The 22,094-nt window shown below is 39.1% G+C and overlaps 1 protein-coding gene across 9 annotated transcripts in view; it reads left to right on the top strand.

The window, feature by feature from the left end:
• The window catches only part of UNC5D (unc-5 netrin receptor D), a 559,433-nt gene that overhangs the window by 337,329 nt on the left and 200,010 nt on the right, over positions 1-22,094 (top strand). The gene's annotated exons all lie outside the window — the stretch shown is intronic.

The following is a 22,094-nucleotide window of genomic DNA, read 5'->3' as shown; positions in this document are numbered from 1 at the left end:
TCCTTGAAAATGTCTTCAGCTCTCCCACTTCTATTATTCCACCTCCATGGATCCCCAGAAGACCTCCTTTGTGTGCCCGGGACTGTAAAAACCCCTCCAGAAAGAATTAGGAGATGGGGAAAGAGATGGTTATTGTTGTTTTATTCAAATATCGCCTTTTGAGAGTGTCATAAAAAATACAGGACGAGAGAGATTTATTTGAGGACTCAAGTAATTCTTCATAGCAGATGCTGATGGTTTAGGGATTAAGAATAGGAGTGAATTGCTATTTGTAGAGACATTTATGTTTCCTGGGAAATGAAATCTTCCTCTTAAAATATGCATTTCAACTTCATTCTACTGGCGATTTGGGGTGGCCCTCTCCTGAGTGTTGCCTGAGTTCTAATAGGCCAGGGAGAAGACGTCCCCTCATAAGCCATGCTCTTGATTCAAGAGCCATGGGAAATATTTTTCTATAGTTATTTAGTTAATTAACTTTAGCCAACAATTATTTTATGACTTTAAAGTAGCAGATCAGCTGAGAGAGGGAATATGTTTGCATTTAATCTCTTCTTAACAAGTTCACATCTAAGCTCCCCGTGTGGTCTCAATCAGGCCAGCCAGGGCATCTGACTTGAGTCAACCTAAAGTAGGTAATTTCAAGGCTCTTGGTGCAAAACAGCAGAGGGGATTTCAATGTAGGCCCCCTCAGGTTTTTCTGCTCACCCTCACTTTTCCTTTACTGTTCAGTTCTCTGAGGCACACATGACCTATACTCTGAACTACTGTAAATAGCATCTCCCTGATCTCTGCACATGCCCATCCTTCCCATCTCCATCTTTCTTGCTCACTTAATTCTATGTTGCCACTTGCTGCTAGAAACTTCCAGGGGTTTTGTCCAAGGAAAAGCTTTCTTTTTGCTTACAAAATGTTGCAAAAAATGGCTCAAATATACCTTTGTTAATTTCCCATTGCCGTCATGGGTAAAGTATTCTTTGTCTTTTCAAACACTTTGCACTTCTGTGTGTCACCCTCACATGCCTGACTTGTGCCTTCACTCCTGCAGTTTCTACTTTCATACATACATGGCATGGGGAGGAACCCAGACTCAGACTCCCGTTGGTTTCCAACTTCAGTTCCACTATTGAGTTTTGTGACGGTAGGCAAATTATTTTGTCTCTCTCTGTCTTAATGTTTTCATTGATAAAAGGGCGCCTAGTTCATAGAATTATTTTGATAGTTAGAGGTAAACTATATCTAAAACTGTGCCTGGCACTGATGAGCATTTATCAATCATCGGCTATTATTTTATGATATATTTGATTCTCCGTAGCACCAGCATCTTTCACTTGCAGATGTGTTAACCCTTATTGAAACTAATTGAATTAAAATTTTAGTAATTTAGTAATTTTTGTGTGAATTATGGACATATATGGGTGTGTGTGTGTGTGTGTGTATGTGGGGGGGAAGGGAGAAAGAGAGAGTGAGAGACAGAGATGGGGTCTTGCTATGTTGCCCAGGCTACTTGAATTCCTGGCCTCCCAAAGTGCTGGGATGACAGGCACAAACCACTGAGCCTGGCCCCAGAAAACACTTTTTTATCATTTCCCACCTTTTTAGAATCATAAAACATGTTTTGTGCTAATAATCTCACAAGTCGCCTTAGAGATTCAAAAAATATTTTGTCACTCTTTTGTATTTTTATCAAAGATATGATAAGGATGTGATTTTAAATAAAAGTATGTCTGAATATTATTAAAGCCTATATTACCAGTTTACTTAATATATCTAATATTTGCAAGGCATATTTAGTTTCTTCTCATGTAGCAAGTGAGAGGGTTTTTAATTTATTTAAAATTATTTATGCAAGTCAAGACATGATTTGTCATTAAATACTGCATTTGACTTGGGGACCAGTGTACATTAAAATGTAAATTGAAATTTAACTAGTGTAATGGCATCAAAAGTCAGGGGGTGGGGGAATTGCCTTTAGACTTCACTTGAAATTCTTTTGATTTGCTTGCAGGGAAAAGAAAAAAATCCACTTTAGAAAAAAAAAATGTCTTTCATGTTGTATGGGGATATGAGGGATTTCTGGCTGCTATTTGTAAGCACTTTCCTGCAAGTAACACATTGTGCGTGAGGATAGTCTTTATTCCCAATAAATGAAGAGCTAAATTGGGTATAATTCACTATGTTTCTTCTTTTTAAGATTGGTTTTTGAAGTACTAGAGACATCTTAATGTGCTAAATGAGGATTTTGATAGATGAATGTAGCTTATGAATCTGATGACAATCATCTTGAGGGAGCTTTGCAAAATTAGTATCATTTTAATATTGTTCATTAAATTGTTGGAGTTCACCATCACAGCCCCTTATGTTTCCTGCATTTAACCAATTATCCAGCAAGAATTACTAATTTTAAAACTGCCATGGGCTGGGCTTAGTGGCTCATGCCTGTAATCCCAGCACTTTGGGAGGCTGAGGTAGGCGATTGCTTGAGCCCAGGAGTTCAAGACCAGCCTGGCCAAGATGTCAAAACCCCATCTCTAGAAAAAAAAAAAAAAATCCTAAAATTAGATGGGCATGATGGCATGTGCCTGTGGTGCCAGCTACTTGGGAGGCTGAGGTGGGAGGGTTGTTTGAGACCAGGAGGTAAGGTTGCAGTGAGCCAAGATTGTGCCACTGTGCTTCAGCCTTGTCGACAGAGTGAGACTCTCAAAACAACAACAACAAAAACACAAACCAAACAAAAAAACTGAAAAAACTGTATGGGCTAAACCTCTGTAGCGTCTAGGACAATTCAGCAGAGTGATGCATTGACCCGTAGGGCCTGGACATGATCACCTTAACCAGTGTTTACAAAAACACCAGAAAGCTCATTAGAATGATATCTCTTAGAGATCATTTGATTTTAAAGGGAAATTATGTAAACAAAATTAATTAATTTATATAATACATGTATTTACTGAAGTGGATTCAGTTAAATATGCAGAGTCCTAGCTTTCACCCCAGGTTTTTGGGTTGAGACTGGAGAAAGGACCTAGAAAGGCATGTTTGTATCCAGTTGTATCCAGGTGATTATATGATCACCTTGGGGATGTCTTGCCCAGAAGCAGTGTTTCTCAAACTTTAATATGCATGCAAAAATCAACTAGGCTTTCATTAAAATGCTGGTGATTCAGTTAAAATGATTTGGTATGGCTGGTATGAGGTCTGCAATTTTACATTTCTAATGAAGTCCCTGGATATGTACGGATGATGCCATTGGGTCTGTGGACCATACTTTTAGTAATAAGACCCTAAAATATGTTTCTGGAGCAACTATTTGGAAAATGTTGATTTAACCATTCGCCTAAATTCCTCACTGAACAGCTGGGAAACTGACGTTTCAAAAGGCGAAAGTTAGGTGAGCTGGATATGTTGGTGCATGCCTGTAGTCATGGCAACTCAGGAAGCAGAGTTGGGAGGGTCACTTGAGCCCAGGAGTTCAGGGCTGTTGTGTGCTCTGATCACACCTGTGAATAGCCACTGCACTCCAGCCTGGGATACACAGCAAGAACCCACCTCTTAGGAAAGAAAGAAAAAAAGAAAAAAAGGTGACTAAATGTCACCCAGCTAATAGCAGATATGGAACCAGGTCCTGTATCTTTCACCCTCTCTCCCTGAGTTCTGTTGTCACTAAGGTATGTTAATCCTTTTCTGTTACATGGAAGTTTAAAAATCATAATAGAAAAAGTTCATGTGCCTTTGAGTGTTTGCTTGAGGAAAGCCGTAATAGCTTTCCTTTCTTATTCTATTTATGAGTGAATTGCATTCCTCCTCATGGTCCAGTTATAGTGTGTGTGTCTGTGTGTGTACAAATGCATGCACACACACATTTTGTTTTAGGAGTCAAAGTGCCTGTTATCTTAAACTACTGTTTTTTTCCTTAATAATTCCTCACTGTGTCAGGAAGATGTTGGCTGCCGTCCAACTGCCTGGGGCTGGAAATTGTGGAGGCCTAGTTTCAAAAGTGATTTTGTAGAGGTAAAAATAAATAAATAAAGCCAACCTACATTTACCCCACAAAACTGGCAGAAGTCTGTCTCTAGGGAACGACTCCCACGGGCCTCCTCTCGTTTGTCTGGTTCAATAGAGCCAGAGATAGACGGGCACGCCATGGCATCTGTTACTTCCGGTGCTGGATGGTTGTCAAAGCTAGGAATATTCAATTATTTGTTGTTGTTTATTTTCATGTGTGAACATTTGGCTGCCTAGCCCTTTATTTTCTTCCCTGTTTTTCTCCTTCTTCTTCATCTGCTTATAAAATGTTGGGCCTGTATCACTAACCCTTGGCCAGGCAAACCCTTCTTAACACTTAGGCCTTTTCTCCAATGTGGTCGTTGGTATTGGAGAAGAAGGGAAATGTTTGCGCATTTTAGTCAAGCCTGTTATAGCAAGTTAGCCACTTGAAAGTAAACACAGCAGAAAACCACTATTTTGTTTGTTTGTTTTTTCATGTATAAAATGTGATACATCCTGAATATAATTTAAATATGCTGCTGATTTAAGACACCCCTAAAATATCTATGCAATTGTGCCAAGAAGGAGTGAAGAAATTAGAAGAGAATTTCACTCAAAAGCTTTGAAACTCCCATAGTCAAAGCAGTATTATTTTCATTTGCTTTTTGAAGGGTAAATTTTTTTGAAAATGATGGAAGAAAGACATCAAATGAAAGCTCAGTTATGGATCTTGGCTTTATGGCTTCGATAAATAATTTCTTACCCACTAAAAACTGTTAATGTCCCTCTGCTACCCACAAATTTGAATATATAAAGAAATAAATCTATGCACATCTTCCTGGCTTACAGACTCAGCTTTCCTGTACATTTCTGTTCTTACCTCCAGTGATATCCCTACAAGTGTGCTTTGTCTACTTGAGTGGCATGACCTAGATGCTTACAGTCTGGGTTGTGGGATTCTCTTTTCTCCTCCTTGACTTCCTTATCCATTTTTTTTCCTCCTTGGGACATATTCTGTGGCCCATCTCACACTCCTATCTCTCCCTAAATCCAAGGGCCATCTTTCTTGCTGTTTCCTTCACAAAACCTAGTTTAGCAAATTGCCTATAACTTGTTGATTCCAGCAGTCTCACATACCAACTAAGCCATTGAACGGAACGCTCTCTGGCATCCCCAGCTTCAACATTTCATAAATTCTAAATGTCTAAAACTGTGAGTTTTCAAAGAATCTATTTAGTACTTCTACCACACTATGTAAAATACTCTGAATGATAGTTGTTTTGAAGGTATTTGTGGATTTATATCCCTAGTTAGATCTTTAACTGCTTTAAGATTCAACCTGCATTACCCTCTTTTTCTTGACTCCCTAGCCTAATACAGAACCTTACCTATTACCTTTGTTTTTTAAATGTGTTTGGCTTGAAAAGCAACTCTATTAATGTAGGATATAGCTCTAGGAAAAGGCCTCTGTTAGCTGTATGTTGTGACTGCACCATGGAGCCAGCATGGCATCTGGCTTTTTAGTGAATTCATAGCTTATGTGGACAGATAAAGATCGTCTTTGTCCTTCCTCATTTGTTTACTCTTAACAGTACTGCAATGAAGCCATTCTAAAATGGGAATGGAAGGTAGGACACATGAGAATCACTAACTCTGTGTCCTTCAGTATACAGCTCTGGAAGAGCACCAAGCTGCCAACAATACCTCCAATGTCCCCTTCCTATCTGTTCAGAATGTGGATATATTCCCATGGTATGGAACATAATGTTAAGACTGATGCTCAACATTTTGTATAAATCATACAAAAGTTTGAAACTCTCCTTTCTCTCCCATGAAAAAAAGTATAAAGCCAAGAGACAATATTATTATACTCTGTCAATGCTCAGTCCTTTTTCATAGACTGAAATTAAGGTATAGGAATACTACTGCAGGGTATGAAAGTCTGGACTTCCAAATAAAATTGTGCATCTAACCAAGTAACAGCATGTAGCCAAGTAAAAAGATGAATGTTGAGCTACAGCTCCTGTACTTCAGGTGGATGCAGTCACATTCCGGAGTATGTATTAGCTAGCCGAGATACACATTCTAGAATATAATTTCACCCACTTGAAGGAACAAGAGGCTAATTTTTCTGGGCACATAGGTAAGGTACTGTTTTCTCACCAGGCCTTGTACCTATGGGTATCCGGTTTACATAAAGGTACCACACAGACTTTCTGCAGCAGGACTGGTTACCTAATTTGCAGGACCCAGTGGGAAATGAAAATGTGGAGCCCTTTGTTCAAAAATTATTAAGAGTTTTAAACCATCAACAGCAAGATCATGAAATCAAGTGTGGAGCTCTGTGTAACAGCATGGGTCACACATCCATGAAGTTGGCTCTGAGTGGCAGTAATGGTGATGGTTCAAGAAATCATTTCAAATATACAATCATTATATAAAAAGCAAATAATTGGCCTAGAAAAGGTAGGCATACATTCAAACTGATGTAGAAATGGGACAGGGTAATTCTGTTTTGGTCAAAAGCCAGAGGCAGCATCACATGAGCTGAGTTTTAAGGTGATGCATGTGGGGTTGAATTAACAGCTAGAAATGCTCACTGATGAGACAGGAAGACTGTCTCATCAGTGGGCATGTCTCAACTCCCCATAAATTGTACATAGACAGGCAAGGAATACATGTCTAGCAGTGATACTGGGGAAGAACTACTGCATTCAATGAATAGGTGAGGTATGGACTAATAGAGTTTTTTTAAAAATTGACATAATTGCAGACTTTGAGGAAAGTTGCAGCATATGCAAAGAATTCCCTTAAGCACTTAACTGAGAATCTTCAAACATTAACATTTTGCTATGTTAGCATGATCTCTTTCTGTGTTTATCTATATGTCTATTTATATAGAGAAAATTAAACTTTTTTCAGAGCTGTTTGAGATTAAGGTGCAGATATGATACCCCTTTGATCATAAATACTTTGTATGTTTTTTTTTTTAATCAAGGACATTTTCTGACATAACTAGTATAATTACCAATAATTTGATGAAACACTATTATCTATTCTAGGGGCCTCATCGTGGTTTGTTAATTGTGCAATAATGTCCTTTAATAACAAATTCCTAAATCTTTTGTTGCATTCAGTTGTGAGGTCCATTTAGCCTTCTTTAACCTGGATAGGTCTCTGGTCTCTCTTCACCTTTGATGATGTTGAGTTTTTGGAGAGTGAAGGTCCATTGTTCTTCATACTGCCCCTCCATTCAAACATGGTAAAAGGAAGCAGCACCCCAAGGAGGTGCCCAATTGCCAAATCTGAGGCAACTTGAGCATGAAAATAAATGATAGCAAAGATAGTTAAGAATCCATGAATCTACACTGATATTTTAAAAGATGAATGAATGAATGAACATATAAGTAAATGGCAGAAGGGAGAGCTCTCTCTTACTGTAGAATAAAGACATCTTTTAAAATATGAATTGATTCAGACAAGCATCAGCACGGAGGCTAAACCTAGTGGGTGAAAGTTTCAGGAAAACTGGATATTTACATTTTCTGGATACATCACTTCATCAGATACTTATTAATTATAAAGGGGTAACTAGTTTAATAGCATTTCAAAGGAAAATTCTGTAATACACCACTCTGATCAAGTAATCAATGTTAACATCACCAGAAATGGGGCAAATCAACAGTATGTGTCTCCTGATGTAATAGGCCCAGGAGACTGTATCATTTCAATGATATTCTTAGAAAAATGTGGCTGCGCACAGTGGCTCACACCTGTAATCCTAGTACTTTCGGAGGCCAAGGCAGACGAATCACTTGAGGTCAGGAGTTGGAGACCAGCCTGGCCAACATGGTGAAACCCCAACTCTACTATACTAAACATACAAAAATTAGCAAGGTATGGTGGCACCAGCCTATAATCCCAGCTTCTTGGGAGACTGAGGCAGGAGAAACACTTGAACATGGGAGGAGGAGGTTGCAGTGAGCCAAGATCATGCCATTACACTCCCCTGGAGAACAAGAGCGAAACTCCATCTCAAAAAAAAAAAAAAAAGGTGTAATCTGTGTTTAACCATGGGAAGACATTAAGGCATCACACAAACCTGTGTTGAGGAACTTTTAAAATAATGGTTCATTTCTTAACTGTATGTTTCCCAAAATGCTGTCTCCATGTGGGATACTGCTTGGTGTTCTGGGAATATAAGAAGTCACCAGATAGACATGGCACATCTTTCTGAAGCATCAATTATATTGCCTTTAGATCTGTGAAAATAAAACATGGATACAGTATGGGGAAATGCAAAAAATTGCATGCTTCTTGAAGATTTAATTTGAAACTTCAAAGTTACTTTGTGCCTGCCACATCTTTTTAGGTTCCACCCACAGATGGCATGGGGTTAATCAATTTTTCTCCTTTTTTAGTAGAAACATTTTAATAGACAGTGTGAGCAACACTATACTGTAAGAGACTGTGGTTCTAGGAACAGAGAATGACTCGTGTGTAATTGATATAAGTTGTGCTACTTTTGCTTAATTAACACATGCACAGTGAAGAACATCAAGATGGAACCACTAAGGCAGAAGCATATTCCACTGCAGATTACTGTGGATGGTGAAAAAGACAATTTCCCCAAATAGTATTCTTTCATGCTATTTATTGCCAACCATTATTGAACCAAGAAGAATTTGCAGAAATATAGCCACTACCTTTGAAGGAAATCACAGCTTAATTCAGTCTGCCATTCTTATGGTGAAATTCACCTTAAAAGTTCCTGGAAGATGGCCATTTCTATAAAAACCTCAGTAAAAGTTTATCAGGGAAGAGGAGATAGGTCTTATTTCAATTCAACTCTCATTTTCTCCACTAAAGGAATCTTCTGACAGATAATACGAACAGCTGATAGGCAAAACAAACAAAAATCTTACCTTAGTTTATCTTCGGGGATTCTTTGAGCCTAGGAACGTCTTAGATTATTTCACATCTTTCCACCAGGTAGGTGAGAATTAGAAGGTGCATTCCAGAAATTTGCCAAGTGGTAAAAGAATACTAACTAAGGTGTAACAGTATCAGGCATCCATGAATAATTACCTGGCATGTTCTAGACAGCACAGCAATTAATACAATATTGTCTCTTTCTTTGAAGAGTTTATAATCTAATAAGGGAGGTATAAACAAGTGTTTTCATGGAATGTGGCTTGTGGTAGGTTAAATATATTTTAGGAGCCAACAGGAGTGACTATTTACTGATCCTTGAGGCATAAGACACACATCCTTGATCAATGTGTGAGCTAAATTCTGAGGAAAAAGAAGTAACCATTTAGTGAGTGTATTCCAAATAAAGGAAAGAGTTTCAGTACAGACATAGAATGGCACAGCATGTGACCTATGTGGGAAAGCAAGCAACATAGTACTTGTAATGAATGAATTGCAAGGTGGTAGAAGATGGGGCTACCAAAAAGAAGTGGACAGGTCAAATTATGAAGAGTGTTTGAATTCTCCGCTAAGTGTTTAGATATGTCCAGAATGTAGTTTGGAGTCATTGAAATGTCATAGGCAAGGCAATGATGTGATCATACTTTCAAAACTCTTAACCCTCCCATTCACTGCTGTCAGATTTAAGGGGACAAGAGTCAAGGCAAGGAAGTTTTGCACCAATCCATGAGAGTGTTGATGGGGCCTGAACTTCTGCAGGCATAGCATGGGTTGAAGAGGAAGTGAGGGTTCGGGAATGTAAAATTAGCTAGAGTTTATGGCTGCTTAGATGTGGAACTAAGGGGAAGTAAAAGAGGAGTTTGGGGACTCCCTCACATTTGGGACTCACTAGGTTTCTGGCTCAAGTGACTCCATTAAGCAGGTTATGAGTAGAATAAAATAAACCAGTTTGGAGAATGAGATACTGGTTTTAGTTTCTGATCATGTCATGTGTGAACTACCCATAAAATATTCAATGGACTGCTTTCATCACGTGGCTGTATTTATGAGACTGAACCTCAAGGATATAAGGGCAGGATCAAAAATACCGAATTGAGAGTCACTGGCAAGTAGTTGGTAGTTAGGTGAGTAGATCTCTGTCACAAAGATAGAAGGAGCAGGCTGTTACGAGAAATACCTACATTTTTTTCTGTACTACACCATCTCCGCCTTAGTCCTAGGCTCTCAAATTGCTGAGGAGAAAAGAAAAAGAAACAAAAACAAACAAAAAAACTAGCAGACCGTGAGTGAAAATCTGTAAATGGTAAAGGGGTGAACACAGGAGAAGGCGCCTATGAATAAGACTGAGAGGAAAAAAAAAAAAAAAAAAAAAAAAGTAGAATAGGCACTAGGAGACGCAAGAGGGAGTAGAGAAGGATTTATGAAGAAAGAAATGGTCAGTGGTGTCAGTGGGATCTAACGATCGGAGTAAGAAGTGAGAAGCGTTCATTACATTTGACGTGAAGGCCTCCATTGACTTGGACAAAACAATGTAATGAACCAGGGTCATGGGAGATCAGCGTGGATGTAGGAATGTATAGGAGAGGAGAATGCAGAAATGATGTAGACAACGCCTTCCCAACATTTGACTAAAGAGAGAACAGCTGGAGCAATAGCTGGTGTTAGTGATTTGGGGAATAGATGGGAATTTAATATCAGCATGAAGATGAAATGACTTGTATTTAAAATGTGTAGAGAGGGGATAGGAGTGACAGAGTGAGGAAGCAGAGGTCAGAAGAGCTGGGTTCGAGTTCTGGGACCAGCTAACTGGTTCTGTGCACTTTCAGAGTGACTCCTGATACCGGCCACACATTAGAATCACATGGGGAAGTCTGAAAAATTAAGATTCCTGGGTCTCACTCAAGACCTTTAGAATAATCTCTGGAAGGAGGGCTTGATTTTGCTGTCTTCTGGTTTTCCTTCTCCTCACTCACCACAGTTGAATTTTCAGTCAAGTTTCTTTCTCTTCCCACCTCTAAATGTTGCAGTATTCTAGATCTCCATCTGGAAGCCTCTTGCCTCCACAATCCACAGTCTCTTTCAGTGAAATCTTTCACTCCAGGGCTTTGTGCATGTCTGTATTCTGATCATGCCCAGCCTTAACATAGCACCTTGTCTACCAGATTCTTCATCTGCTGCCTACCTAACACATCCACTTGGATTTCTAGTAACTGGCTATGTCCCAAAAAGTACCCTTTGGTTTTCACCCCATCAGTATTGCTTCAGGGTGGTGGTGGAGGAATTGGGGGGTAGTTAATGGGTTCAAAAATGTAGTTAAAGAATGAATAAGATCTAGTATTCAATAGCATAACAGGGTGAACTATCGCTAAACAGTACTTTAAGATAACTAAAAGAATGTAATTGGAATGTTCTTAACACAAATAATAAATGCTTGAGGTGATTGGTATCCCAATAAGCTGATGAGATTCTTACACATTGTAAGCCTGTATCAAAACATCACTTATACTCCATAAACACATGTACCTCTTATGTACCCATAGTAATTTTAAAAAGCGAAAAATTATTTCTGTAAATTTGTGTTTATTTCCCAGTGTTTCCTATTTCTGTAAAGGCACCACAGGGACTCCTGACAAGACCCTGGAGTCATCCTGAGCTTTTCTTTCCTTCAGTCACTTCCTGTTCACCAGAAAGTCCAGCCACCTCTGCCTTCAAACTGTCTCCTGAATGTGCCCTCATCTCTCTACCTGGTACAAACATTATTTCTCTCCTCTGATAATCTCTTTGCTGCTTCCACTCTTGTTGCCTTGAAATGCGTTCTCCACACAGCAACAAGAATGATCAGTCTTTTGAAGAAAAATGTAAACCAGATCATGCTGTTCCCATGGTTGAACTTCTAATGACTTCCCAAACGTTGAGTGTTTGGCCTCATAGGCATGAACCCCCGTGTCTCTCTGACCTTACCGGGCTATACTGTGCTTCCGGTCTCTGTTGCAGCCACAAGGATTTCTTTTCTTAGATTCCCATGATAGGTCCTATTTCACAGCTGTTGAACGTTCACTTTTCCTGCAAAGCATCCTCTGGGTGCAGCGGTTGTCTCTTTCTTGTCATAGTTTCATCTGCATTCTTCTGGGTCATTTTATTTAAAAACGTATGGATTTTGCTACCCAAAAAGGTGAACAACTTTGAGCCAAAGTGGTTCCTTAGATCTTCCTGTTTCTGGCAAGACTGGCTTAAAGGAAAGCAAAATGCAGCTTTCTTTTTTCTACTCAGTTGCTCTGTGAGGCCACGCTGAAACCCGAGGTGCTATACACTTGGCGGCATATCCAGTGTTTACATGCCCATGACACTGGCCACCTCTTGTCCCGATTGACCCTCCTGGCCTCATGGAGACATGGGCAGGAGAAGAATCAAAAAACTAATAATGTGGTTAACTTGTTTTTCTTGCTGCTGGGTTGGCTTTTTCTTTTTGATTCTTTTCTATTCTTTTGTTTTCTTTCATACCTCTCCAGGTCTGGTAGGGAATTACAATGAAGTAGTGAGTATTGAAAGCTTAAGGTTATTCTTAGGTCATTTCTTCTTAAACTTGCTGCTAGTTCACATCCCTCTAATTTCCTGTAGAAGACTCAGAGGTCACTCAGGAAAGTCAGGGATGGTTCTCCATGTCCACATGATTTTAAAAATTTTGTCCCTTCAACCATGGAATTCATTTTGCATTCGAGTGCCCAGCCAGATGCTGAGCTGCAGATAAGCCCTATTGCTGCTTATAGGAGATGTAGACATTAATCTGTCTCAGGGAAGGGATGCTTGATAACAGGATGAACAGCACAGCTGGGTACAGTGGTTCATGCCTGTTATCCCAGCATTTTGGGAGGCTATAGCAGGAAGATCACTTGAGGTCAGGAGTTGGAGACCAGCCTGGGCAACATAGTCAGATCCTATCTCTACAAAAAATAAATAAATAAAAATTAGCCAGGCACGATGGCATGTGCCTGTAGTTCTAGCTACTTGGGAGGCCAAGGCAGGAGGATTGCTTGAACCGAGGAGTTTTAGGCTGTGGTGAACTATGATTGCACCACTGTACTCCAACCTGGGTGACAGAGTGAGTCTCAGTCTCTAAAATGGGTGGGTGGGTGGATGGACAGATAGATGAGCAACATAGACTTTCCATATCCTAGTTGAGAACTGAGGAGTCCAGGTGCAGACAGTGCTTCCGGGCACTGCTCCTTTTGTTTTTGTTTTCCATCAAAAGCACTTTGATTTGGTGGTTGTTTCTGCATTCACCTAGGACTCAATTTTCCCATTAGCACAGCAAGTAGAACAGCAGTCCTCTTGAATGTACAGAATGTGGAACTCGCAGATATGTTGTCCCTATAGCTTTTGGTGGAACATGATGTAAAGATAGAAAATAAGAGTTATCAACGTAATTTCATTTGGTTTAATGCCTTAAAAACAAGACAGAAGAGAATTTCTACATTTTCAGTTAATGACTTTTCCTGTTGAAGGTTGTTAAGATCTCCCATTTAGGTTAGGCTTCAGCTGACCTTTATGTATTGACACAGCCAAATCAATGCAGTCAATAGCAGAAAGTGCCTTCTATGGAACTTGGAGACAAAGCAAACAGCAATCCTCCTTTCTACAGGTATGGTTTCCTCATGTGGGGTTTCTACCCATTATTTTCCTGCCAAGGGAAGTGGTGCTGAGTGTCTTCAGAGGCAGGGTTGGTCATTCTGGTGCCACATGTGCCCACTGATGTGTCCTTGAGGCCAAGAATCTAGCCCCAGGCAGGAATGACTCATGAATTGACTCAGTAGGATAGATTCACTTGAGAAGAATTTAAGTGATTATGGTCTTGTAGATTTTTACTGTTCTGAGTATAACCTCATCCTGAAAGAGAATCAGCAGCTGCTAGTGACAACTGAAGGTAGAAGGCACAAAATAAGAGAAGCAGGTGACAGTGGCGCTGAGAAACCAGAACCCATGAGTGAATGCAATCAATAGAGAAGACCATTAGGGCAATAGAGAGAGGTGATTGGTCAGGAAGGACAGAAGTGACATGGCCACATCTGTGCTAAGAGGGGCAGAGGATCGTGAAATTACACCAAGCCTCTGTGTGTGTGTGTGTGTGTGTGTGTGTGTGTGTGTGTGTTGAGACAGAATCTCACTCCATTTCCCAGACTGGAGTGAAGTGGCATGATCATAGCTCACTGTGGCCTCCAACTCCTGGGCACAAGCAATTCTCCTGCCTCATCCTCCTAAGTAGCTGGGACTACAGGCATGCAGCACCAAGCCTGACTATTTTTTGTTGCTGTTTGTTTTATTTTCTTTCTTTATTTGGGGGGTTGGGGTGGAGACAGGGGTCTCACTATGTTGCCCAGGCTGGTCTCAAACTCCTGGCCTGAAGTGATCTTCCCTCCTTGGCCTCCCCAAATGCTGGGATTACAGGCAAGAGGCACTGCGCGTCGCCCTAACTGGATCTGTTTATCTCCTTGTTTGGCTGTGTTACAGCCTCTTTAAGACACAGTTGTAGTTTGTTTCTTATTCTTCACACCTGGTCTTTCTTGGTTTTCAGTCAGTCCTAAACTCATCGTTAACATTTTTATCTTCCTAATTTTCAGTAAATTCTCAATTTCTTGTTGGAATATGAATGATCTTTGTTTTTATAAACAAAAGAAGCTGAACATAATATATTTTATTGTGTTGGGAGTATTGCAAGAGAAAACAGGTTAAATTAGTTCTCAAAGCATTTTGGAAAACCACAACTGTCTCCACCCAGCATAATATGTCCCTACTGCAGGCACAACCACTGCTACTCCCTTGGCAACCCCACTGTTACCTGACAAGCTACACTGCTTGTGAACACAGGGTAATGATATGCAGTGCTAGTTATAAAATGCTTTATTGATAATAGCAGTTTACCAGCAGAGGAATTACAGAGCACAAGGGATCTCACAAAGGCCCAAAGTTATTTTATGGTCCTAGAAATAGCCTTGAGGAGCTCAGCATGACAAGACCTTTTGCATCAGCCAAACACCTTGCTGTCCCAGTAAACAGAGTCTGCTCAGTGCCCAGCATCAAGAGAAGAGAGCACATGGAGAGTTGTAGGGTGATCCAATGGTGGCCAAATTATTGCTGCAAGATTTACTGATCAGGAGTTATGGTTGCAATATTCAGGAATTTCAGGAAGATGTCATTCATATATATATATATATATATATATATATACACACACACACACACACACACACACACATATATATGTGTGTGTGTGTGTGTGTGTGTGTGTGTGTATATATATATTCCAGAAATACAGAAATAAACAGAACCAATGAAAAGGTTTGTGCTATGTACAGGTTCCTATGACTAAGATGCAATTAAAGAAGAAAATTTTAGAATTTGTAATTCACTCAAGTCTGAAGGATATGGTGTTTCTCAATTCCTTCTTCGATGGACATTGTAGCAGTGAAATTTGATACAATAAAATAAATATAATAATGCTAAGAGGATTATATATATATATATATGTATATATATATATATATATATATGTGTGTGTGTGTGTTCCTGATGTATAGGATCTGTGTGTGGCATTGTCCTTTAGTGCCAGTTATCACTCAAGGAGACACAGCTGGAATAAGAACTGGAAGATCCAACACAAAGACATGAAATGAAAGGTGGCAACAGCCTAATATCAATACGGGTCTTTAGGTCAAGAAATGTGCAACATCTGCTGGTTGCGGTGGCTCACTCCTGTAATCCCAGCACTTTGGGAGGCTGAGGTGGGCGGACCACTTCAGGTCAGGAGTTGGAGACCAACCTGGCCAACATGGCAAAACCCCATCTCTACTAAAAATACAAAAGTTAGCCAGGCATGGTAGCACGTGCCTATAATCCCACCTACTCAGGAGGCTGAGACAGGAGAATAATTTGAACCCAGGAAACAGAAGTTACAGTGAGCTGAGATCACACCACTGCACTCCATTGTAGGCAACAAAGCGAGACTCTAAGTCTCAAAAATAAAAGGGAATGTGCAGAATCCATAGATCTAAGCAAGGTAGAGGGTTTAAGCCAGGCTTGCGGGAGGAGCAGAGATAACATGTCAAATTCAAGAGTATCACAATGAGGAAAAAATTGACCTAACAGGAAGCGTTTTATGTGCTTTCCCTTGGGAACTGGAGTCAGCAGCTGACTTCTCAGGTCATAACCACCCAGGGCGGGAGGATTGAGGCGGAACCATGCAGAAGCACCAGCCCTTGACCTTGCTGGCGTGCATCTGTCCTGCATGTGAATTAGCCCTTTTATTATAATAAATGATCTGTATTTGAGTAAGTTACAAATTCCTTTTATGTAAGACAAATGGGGTTTGTTGTTTCTTCAGCAAAATATTGGTGGAAAAGATTCAAAGCTGATTTGAATACAGTGTAGTTGGACACTAATAGGACATCAGACCATCCTCCCGGAATCTTAACAAATGGCTTTGACTATGACTATTAAAAAAATGACTACGATTTTTCACAGGCTGATTTGGTTTAAATGAGTAAATTATTTTTATTTCATTGCATTAACTGCCAGAACATTGAATGAGCCGATAACTCCCTGGTGTTGCTGAGCTGCAAAGAACTATTATTCGGAATTGAATTTTTATTGATTTTCTTGTGCTACAATGACTTTTCTAACATAGTAGCATGAAAGGAAAATGAGAAAAAGGCCAAATAGGGCATGGGGTGAGGAAGGGAGGCTGCTGCTTCCCAAGGTCTAGCCCTAGATGTACTACTTATTGGCAGGCACTGCTGACTCTAGATGATCCTGTTGCTGGTCATATGATCTACAGGTTAGTCAAGTACCTGGCTTCGTCACCTCTCTTCCCTTCTGCTGCCTTTGATTCTAGGCGTTGTGGACCTTGTTGGCATTCTGCTGTGGAACTGAACAGGGTGCAAGGGTGAAGAAGAAACAGTGCTGCTCCAAATTGATCTGTGCTGATGATTGTTCATACTATTCAAGTGTGTGTGCGCGCACACACACACACACACACACAGTGTGTATGTAAAGATGACAGTGAAAGAGTGTGTTATTTTAGCATCATTGCAGTGCCTATTGCACGTACCTGTTCATGGTTTTGTTTTTCCTAGTCATTTTAACTACCAGATATTTAGTTGCACATTAGCTCATGGTCATCATTCAGATGAGTTGAAGTCGGAACTCATTTGCTCATTCATTCATATTCATTCAACAAATATGTATTAAGCCACTACCTTCCAGCTGCCAGAAATCTGTCAATAAACGGAACCAATGAAAAGTTTGGCCTTCATGTGCAGATTCCCATGACTAAAATAAAATTAGAGAAGGGTATTTCAGAATTTGCAATTCTGAAAAGTTTGAGTGATGTGATCTTCCTTGCTTCCTTCTTTGATAGACATCGTAGGAGTGAAACTTGGTACAATAAAATGAAACAAAATGTACTTCTCTCCTGGCTTCTGATGCAGTTTGGTCTAGTACAGAGATGCTTGACAACTCATAGAAGAAAGGAATCTTTTTTTGGACGTGATTTTTGGTGGCTATAAAAGTAATCCATATTCATTACAGAAATTTTGGAAAATGCAGAAACAGATAAAGGAGATAATTAATATACAAAATTTCATCCAGTGGAAAATCTTTAAAATGTTTAGTAGTTTCTTTTTAGGGTTTTTCCTATAACTATAATAATATAGATACTAATCCCTCACCAGTTGCTATTTTCAGATGGTAAAGTTTTATATTTTTAAACCACATTTAAAAATCTATCTTTATGCGTATGTATGCAACTTGGTTCAGTTCCCTTATACAGAACAATGTGACAGTGACTGCTTTTCTTCTTCCCATAGACCATGTGCACACAATTATGAGTGAGATCAGAGGGTGGAAATCTATTTATGCCCCACCCTCTCAATATACATGAATAGAAGACAAGTCTAATAAAAGAGTGTCCTCATGTGATGTGAAAACTTGTGGAAAGAGAGGTAGCTAGGCAAGCATTTTGCAGAGACTCGCAAGAAAAAAGTGAGAGCATATGTATAAATGTTTAAAAGGAAAGAGATATGGTGGTTATGCCTTAAGCCAGTGCAAGGAGCTTCTCTGCCTCAGCTTAGATATAAATCTTGGAGAAACTTTTCTGAAATCACTAGATTTATGTGGGCTCCACTGTGCTACATTTACAGGGTACTTCCCACTGCTCCATCTCATCACTCAGACATGTACCTCTTAAGTGCTTGTTTAATAGCTAGTCGCCCTGCTAGAGCATATGTTATGGGAAGGCCAGGGCAGCCTGTGGCATGTTCAGTTAGGTACTCCACTGCCTGGCACCATGTCCAGCCCATGGTCAACAGCCTGAGTGAGTGAAGAAGGCTATTGCACTTCTACAGGACACCTGAAGGCAAATTAAGAAGGATTACTTACCGGCTGGATGCAGTGGCTCATGCCTGTCATCCCAGCACTTTGGGAGGCTGAGGCAGGCAGCTTACATGAGGTCAGGAGTTCAAGACCAGTATGGCCAACAAAGCAAAATCCCATCTCTACTAAAAGTACAAAAAATTAGCCAGGCATGGTGGCACACACCTATAATCCCAGCTACTCAGGAGGCTGAGGTAGGAGAATCGCTTAAACCTGGGAGGTGGAGGTTGCAGTGAGCTGAGATTGCGCCATTGCACTCCAGCCTAGGCGACAAGAGTAAGACTCCATCTCAAAAAAAAAAAAAAAAAAAAAAAAAAGGAGGATTATGTACCAAAACAGGTGTTTCATGCAGGTGTACCTACTTTTATTTGAAAGTAGATGCATTTAATAACAATACAATTACTACATTTGGGAGAGAATGTTGTTTACTACTAATATGCGTATGATAGAGATCATGCTCTCCACTCTATTTTATATGGCAGCTAATCTGAATATTTACCTATCATTTTAAATATTTTGAGCTTATGATTTTTAATGGGTGCATAGCATTCCACTGTATGATGCACCAAAAAATTAACCACCCCTATATTATTAAATATCTAGGTTATTAGCAAGTGTTCATAATTATAAATGATTATTTGAGCAATGCCACTATGCATACATTTTTCTGTGGAGCTCTCTAATCATGTTTCAAGAAAATTTTAGAAGTGGAATTATTGAATCATATGAATTTTAATAATACCTATATTGATATACAATCCACATACCATGCAATTTACCTATTTAAAGTGTACAATTTGGTAGTTTTTAGTCTACTCACAGAGTTGCATAACCATTACCAGGGTCAGTTATAGAATATTTCTGTCACACTATAAAAATCCACCAAAACTATTTATCTTAGCTGTCCTCCTACTTCTCACTCAACTGCAGCCCTAGGTAACTATTCGTCTATTTTCTGTCTCTATGGATTTACCTATTCTGTGTATTTCGCATAAATGAATCATATAATAGGTGCCCTTTTATGAATGGCTTCTTTCACTTAGCATAGCATTTTTAAGATTCATCCAGGTTGTAACATGCATCAATACTTCTTTCTTTTTTTATTGCTAGAAAGAATCCAAACTGTTAATCTATGAACTTTTGAAGTAATTTTGGTACACATTACAGCTCTCTCTTTATATATGCTCATTTTTACATGCAGCAATGTTTAGGACTGCTGAGTTTCTTATATGCTTGCTAACCTTGGGCGTTATTTCATGAAGAAACAAAACTAAGCCTCTTTGGAAGAGGAAGGAGATTTATTGATGGTTTAGAATTCATATTTCTTTAATAATTAGTGATTTGATACTTTTAGATATTTTTATTAGCCACTTGTATCTCTTCTTGTGTAAATTTTGTTTCACATCCCTTTACCATTTTGTTTGATGGTATTGTTTTCATTTTGTTTCATAAGAGCTCTTTACATATTAAGGCTATTAACCCTTTGCCCCGATGTTGCTTATAATGTTTTAGATAAAAACAATTTTTTAATTTTGACAAAATACTATCTACCAATCATTTCCTTAAGGGCTCTTCAATGTCAAGTCTGGAAAGGGCTTCCTCTTCCTAAGAGCCAATAAATATTTTATTACTGCTGTAGTTTTATGTAAAAATATTTCTTATAAATATGGGATTTATTTTGGTATAAAGACATCAACGTAATTTTATTTTTTTTCTCCGTAATGGCAATTAGTCATCTTAATACCTTTTCCCACTTAATATATGTATCATTTTTATCGTATACTGCATTATTCTTTTTGAGCATCTCTGAAAAATAAACTGGTTTATAGTTAATTTGTCTGACTTATGACAAAGCTACCCTATTTTAATCATCATGGCTTTAAAATAGGATCTAGTAACATACTGGACCTCTATGAAGCTCTGTTAAGAAACCAGTGCTCCTAAATGAACTTTACATATATTAGCATTTAGTCCTTAACAAAAGGTATGTGAATTATTATCCTCATACCACTGATGAAGAAGCTGAAGCAGAGAGATTAAAGATACTGAATCAAGGTGCTTATAAGTAGTGGTCCCCAAATTCAAAGAAAAACACAAGCTCCAGCCTCCACCTTCCTCACCAGTGGCCATTCCTGGCTGGTGGGGTCCTGAGATCTAGGACCCAGCAGTTTTCAGTCCATACCATTCATTACCATGCATCTTTATGATATATCATGCATCTTTCTTCCCTGATCCTTTGGATATTTATCTGAATATTTTTAGTTATATTATAAAACGTATTTAGCTTTAAAACTTTTAAGTGTTTTTATTGCCCATTGACAGGTTTTAAAAAACCACAGCTTCCAAATACTGAAATTATGGCATTGAGTTGTTTTTCATTGGTTAGTTTATTTTACAAGGTAGTGTTTTCAGGAAGAGCATGTGGCTGCTTACAATGTCATGGCCTTATCATGTCTGAGACTACATTATTGTTAGGTTACTCATTAATACTGACTTGTTTGGAAATAAATTAGCGCCTATGATTTTTACCAAAAAAAAAAAAAAAGGACAAAAATAAAAAAGAATTTGATTAATTATACTTTGATATACAAAAAAATATAGGAAATAAATTCCATATTCTTGTTCCATTATTCTTTTTACTTATTTTCTGCAAAAATACCTATAAATTTATTTTTGCATTTTATTAGTTTTGTTAACAGTTTCATCTAAGATCTATCTAGGGTTGTTTCTTTTTAAAACTAGTTTGCCTCGTTTCCAGTGAGCCATTTTGCAAACTCAAGTCCTTATTTAGCTTAGAGAACTATCATTATTAAATTGACTTTTGTTTCTTTCAGTTTATTGTGTCCTTTTAAAATTCCTATGATATGTAATATTGTATTCCTCTTTCTCCGCTTTGTCATTTATTTCATGCTTCCTCTGACAAATTCGTTGTCACTTTATCACTCTCCCCTTACTTCATTTACTCACCAGGTATTTATTAAGAACTTGCCCTGTATCAGATATTATAATAGGCACTGGGAATAGAGGGGTGACAGTCTCGGACAGAGAGCCTTTTGTTGAACTGATGATCGAACAAGGAAAACAGATGAACCATAGTGAACAAGTCATCATAAGCAAAACAACACATAAGCAAAACAACACATAAGCAAGTCGTCATAAGCAACAGATGCACCAAACAGAACAAGTCACCATAAGCACCCTACTAGAGGACATTTCTTACACTGTTACCAGCACAACAGTCTCTCATGTCTATACCAACTGGTCTATCTATAAATTAAGCAAAAGGGAATGGGGCTCCCTTGCCAGGCCCAGACTCCCTGTAATGTTTCTGTGGTTCCTCCTTTGCCTACTTAGTCCTTCCATTTTATTATATTAATATTTTCTGTTAAAACGACTGATATGGCCGGGCGCGGTGGCTCACGCCTGTAATCCCAGCACTTTGGGAGGCCGAGGCGGGTGGATCACGAGGTCAAGAGATCGAGACGATCCTGGTCAACATGGTGAAACCCCGTCTCTACTAAAAATAAAAAAATTCAGCTGGGCATGGTGGCGTGTGCCTGTAATCCCAGCTACTCAGGAGGCTGAGGCAGGAGAATTGCCTGAACCCAGGAGGCGGAGGTTGCAGTGAGCCGAGATCGCGCCATTGCACTCCAGCCTGGGTAACAAGAGCGAAACTCCGTCTCAAAAAAAAAAAACAAAAAAAAAAAAACAGTGATATACTTGCCATTTTTCTGATACATCCTGACTGATATGCC

Source organism: Sapajus apella, unplaced genomic scaffold (assembly GCF_009761245.1).
Source record: "Sapajus apella isolate SASKATOON/1434 unplaced genomic scaffold, GSC_monkey_1.0 scaffold21, whole genome shotgun sequence".
Lineage (NCBI taxonomy): Eukaryota > Metazoa > Chordata > Mammalia > Primates > Cebidae > Sapajus > Sapajus apella.
Note: the sequence above shows the minus strand (reverse complement) of the source record. Positions and strands in the feature narration are given on the sequence as shown.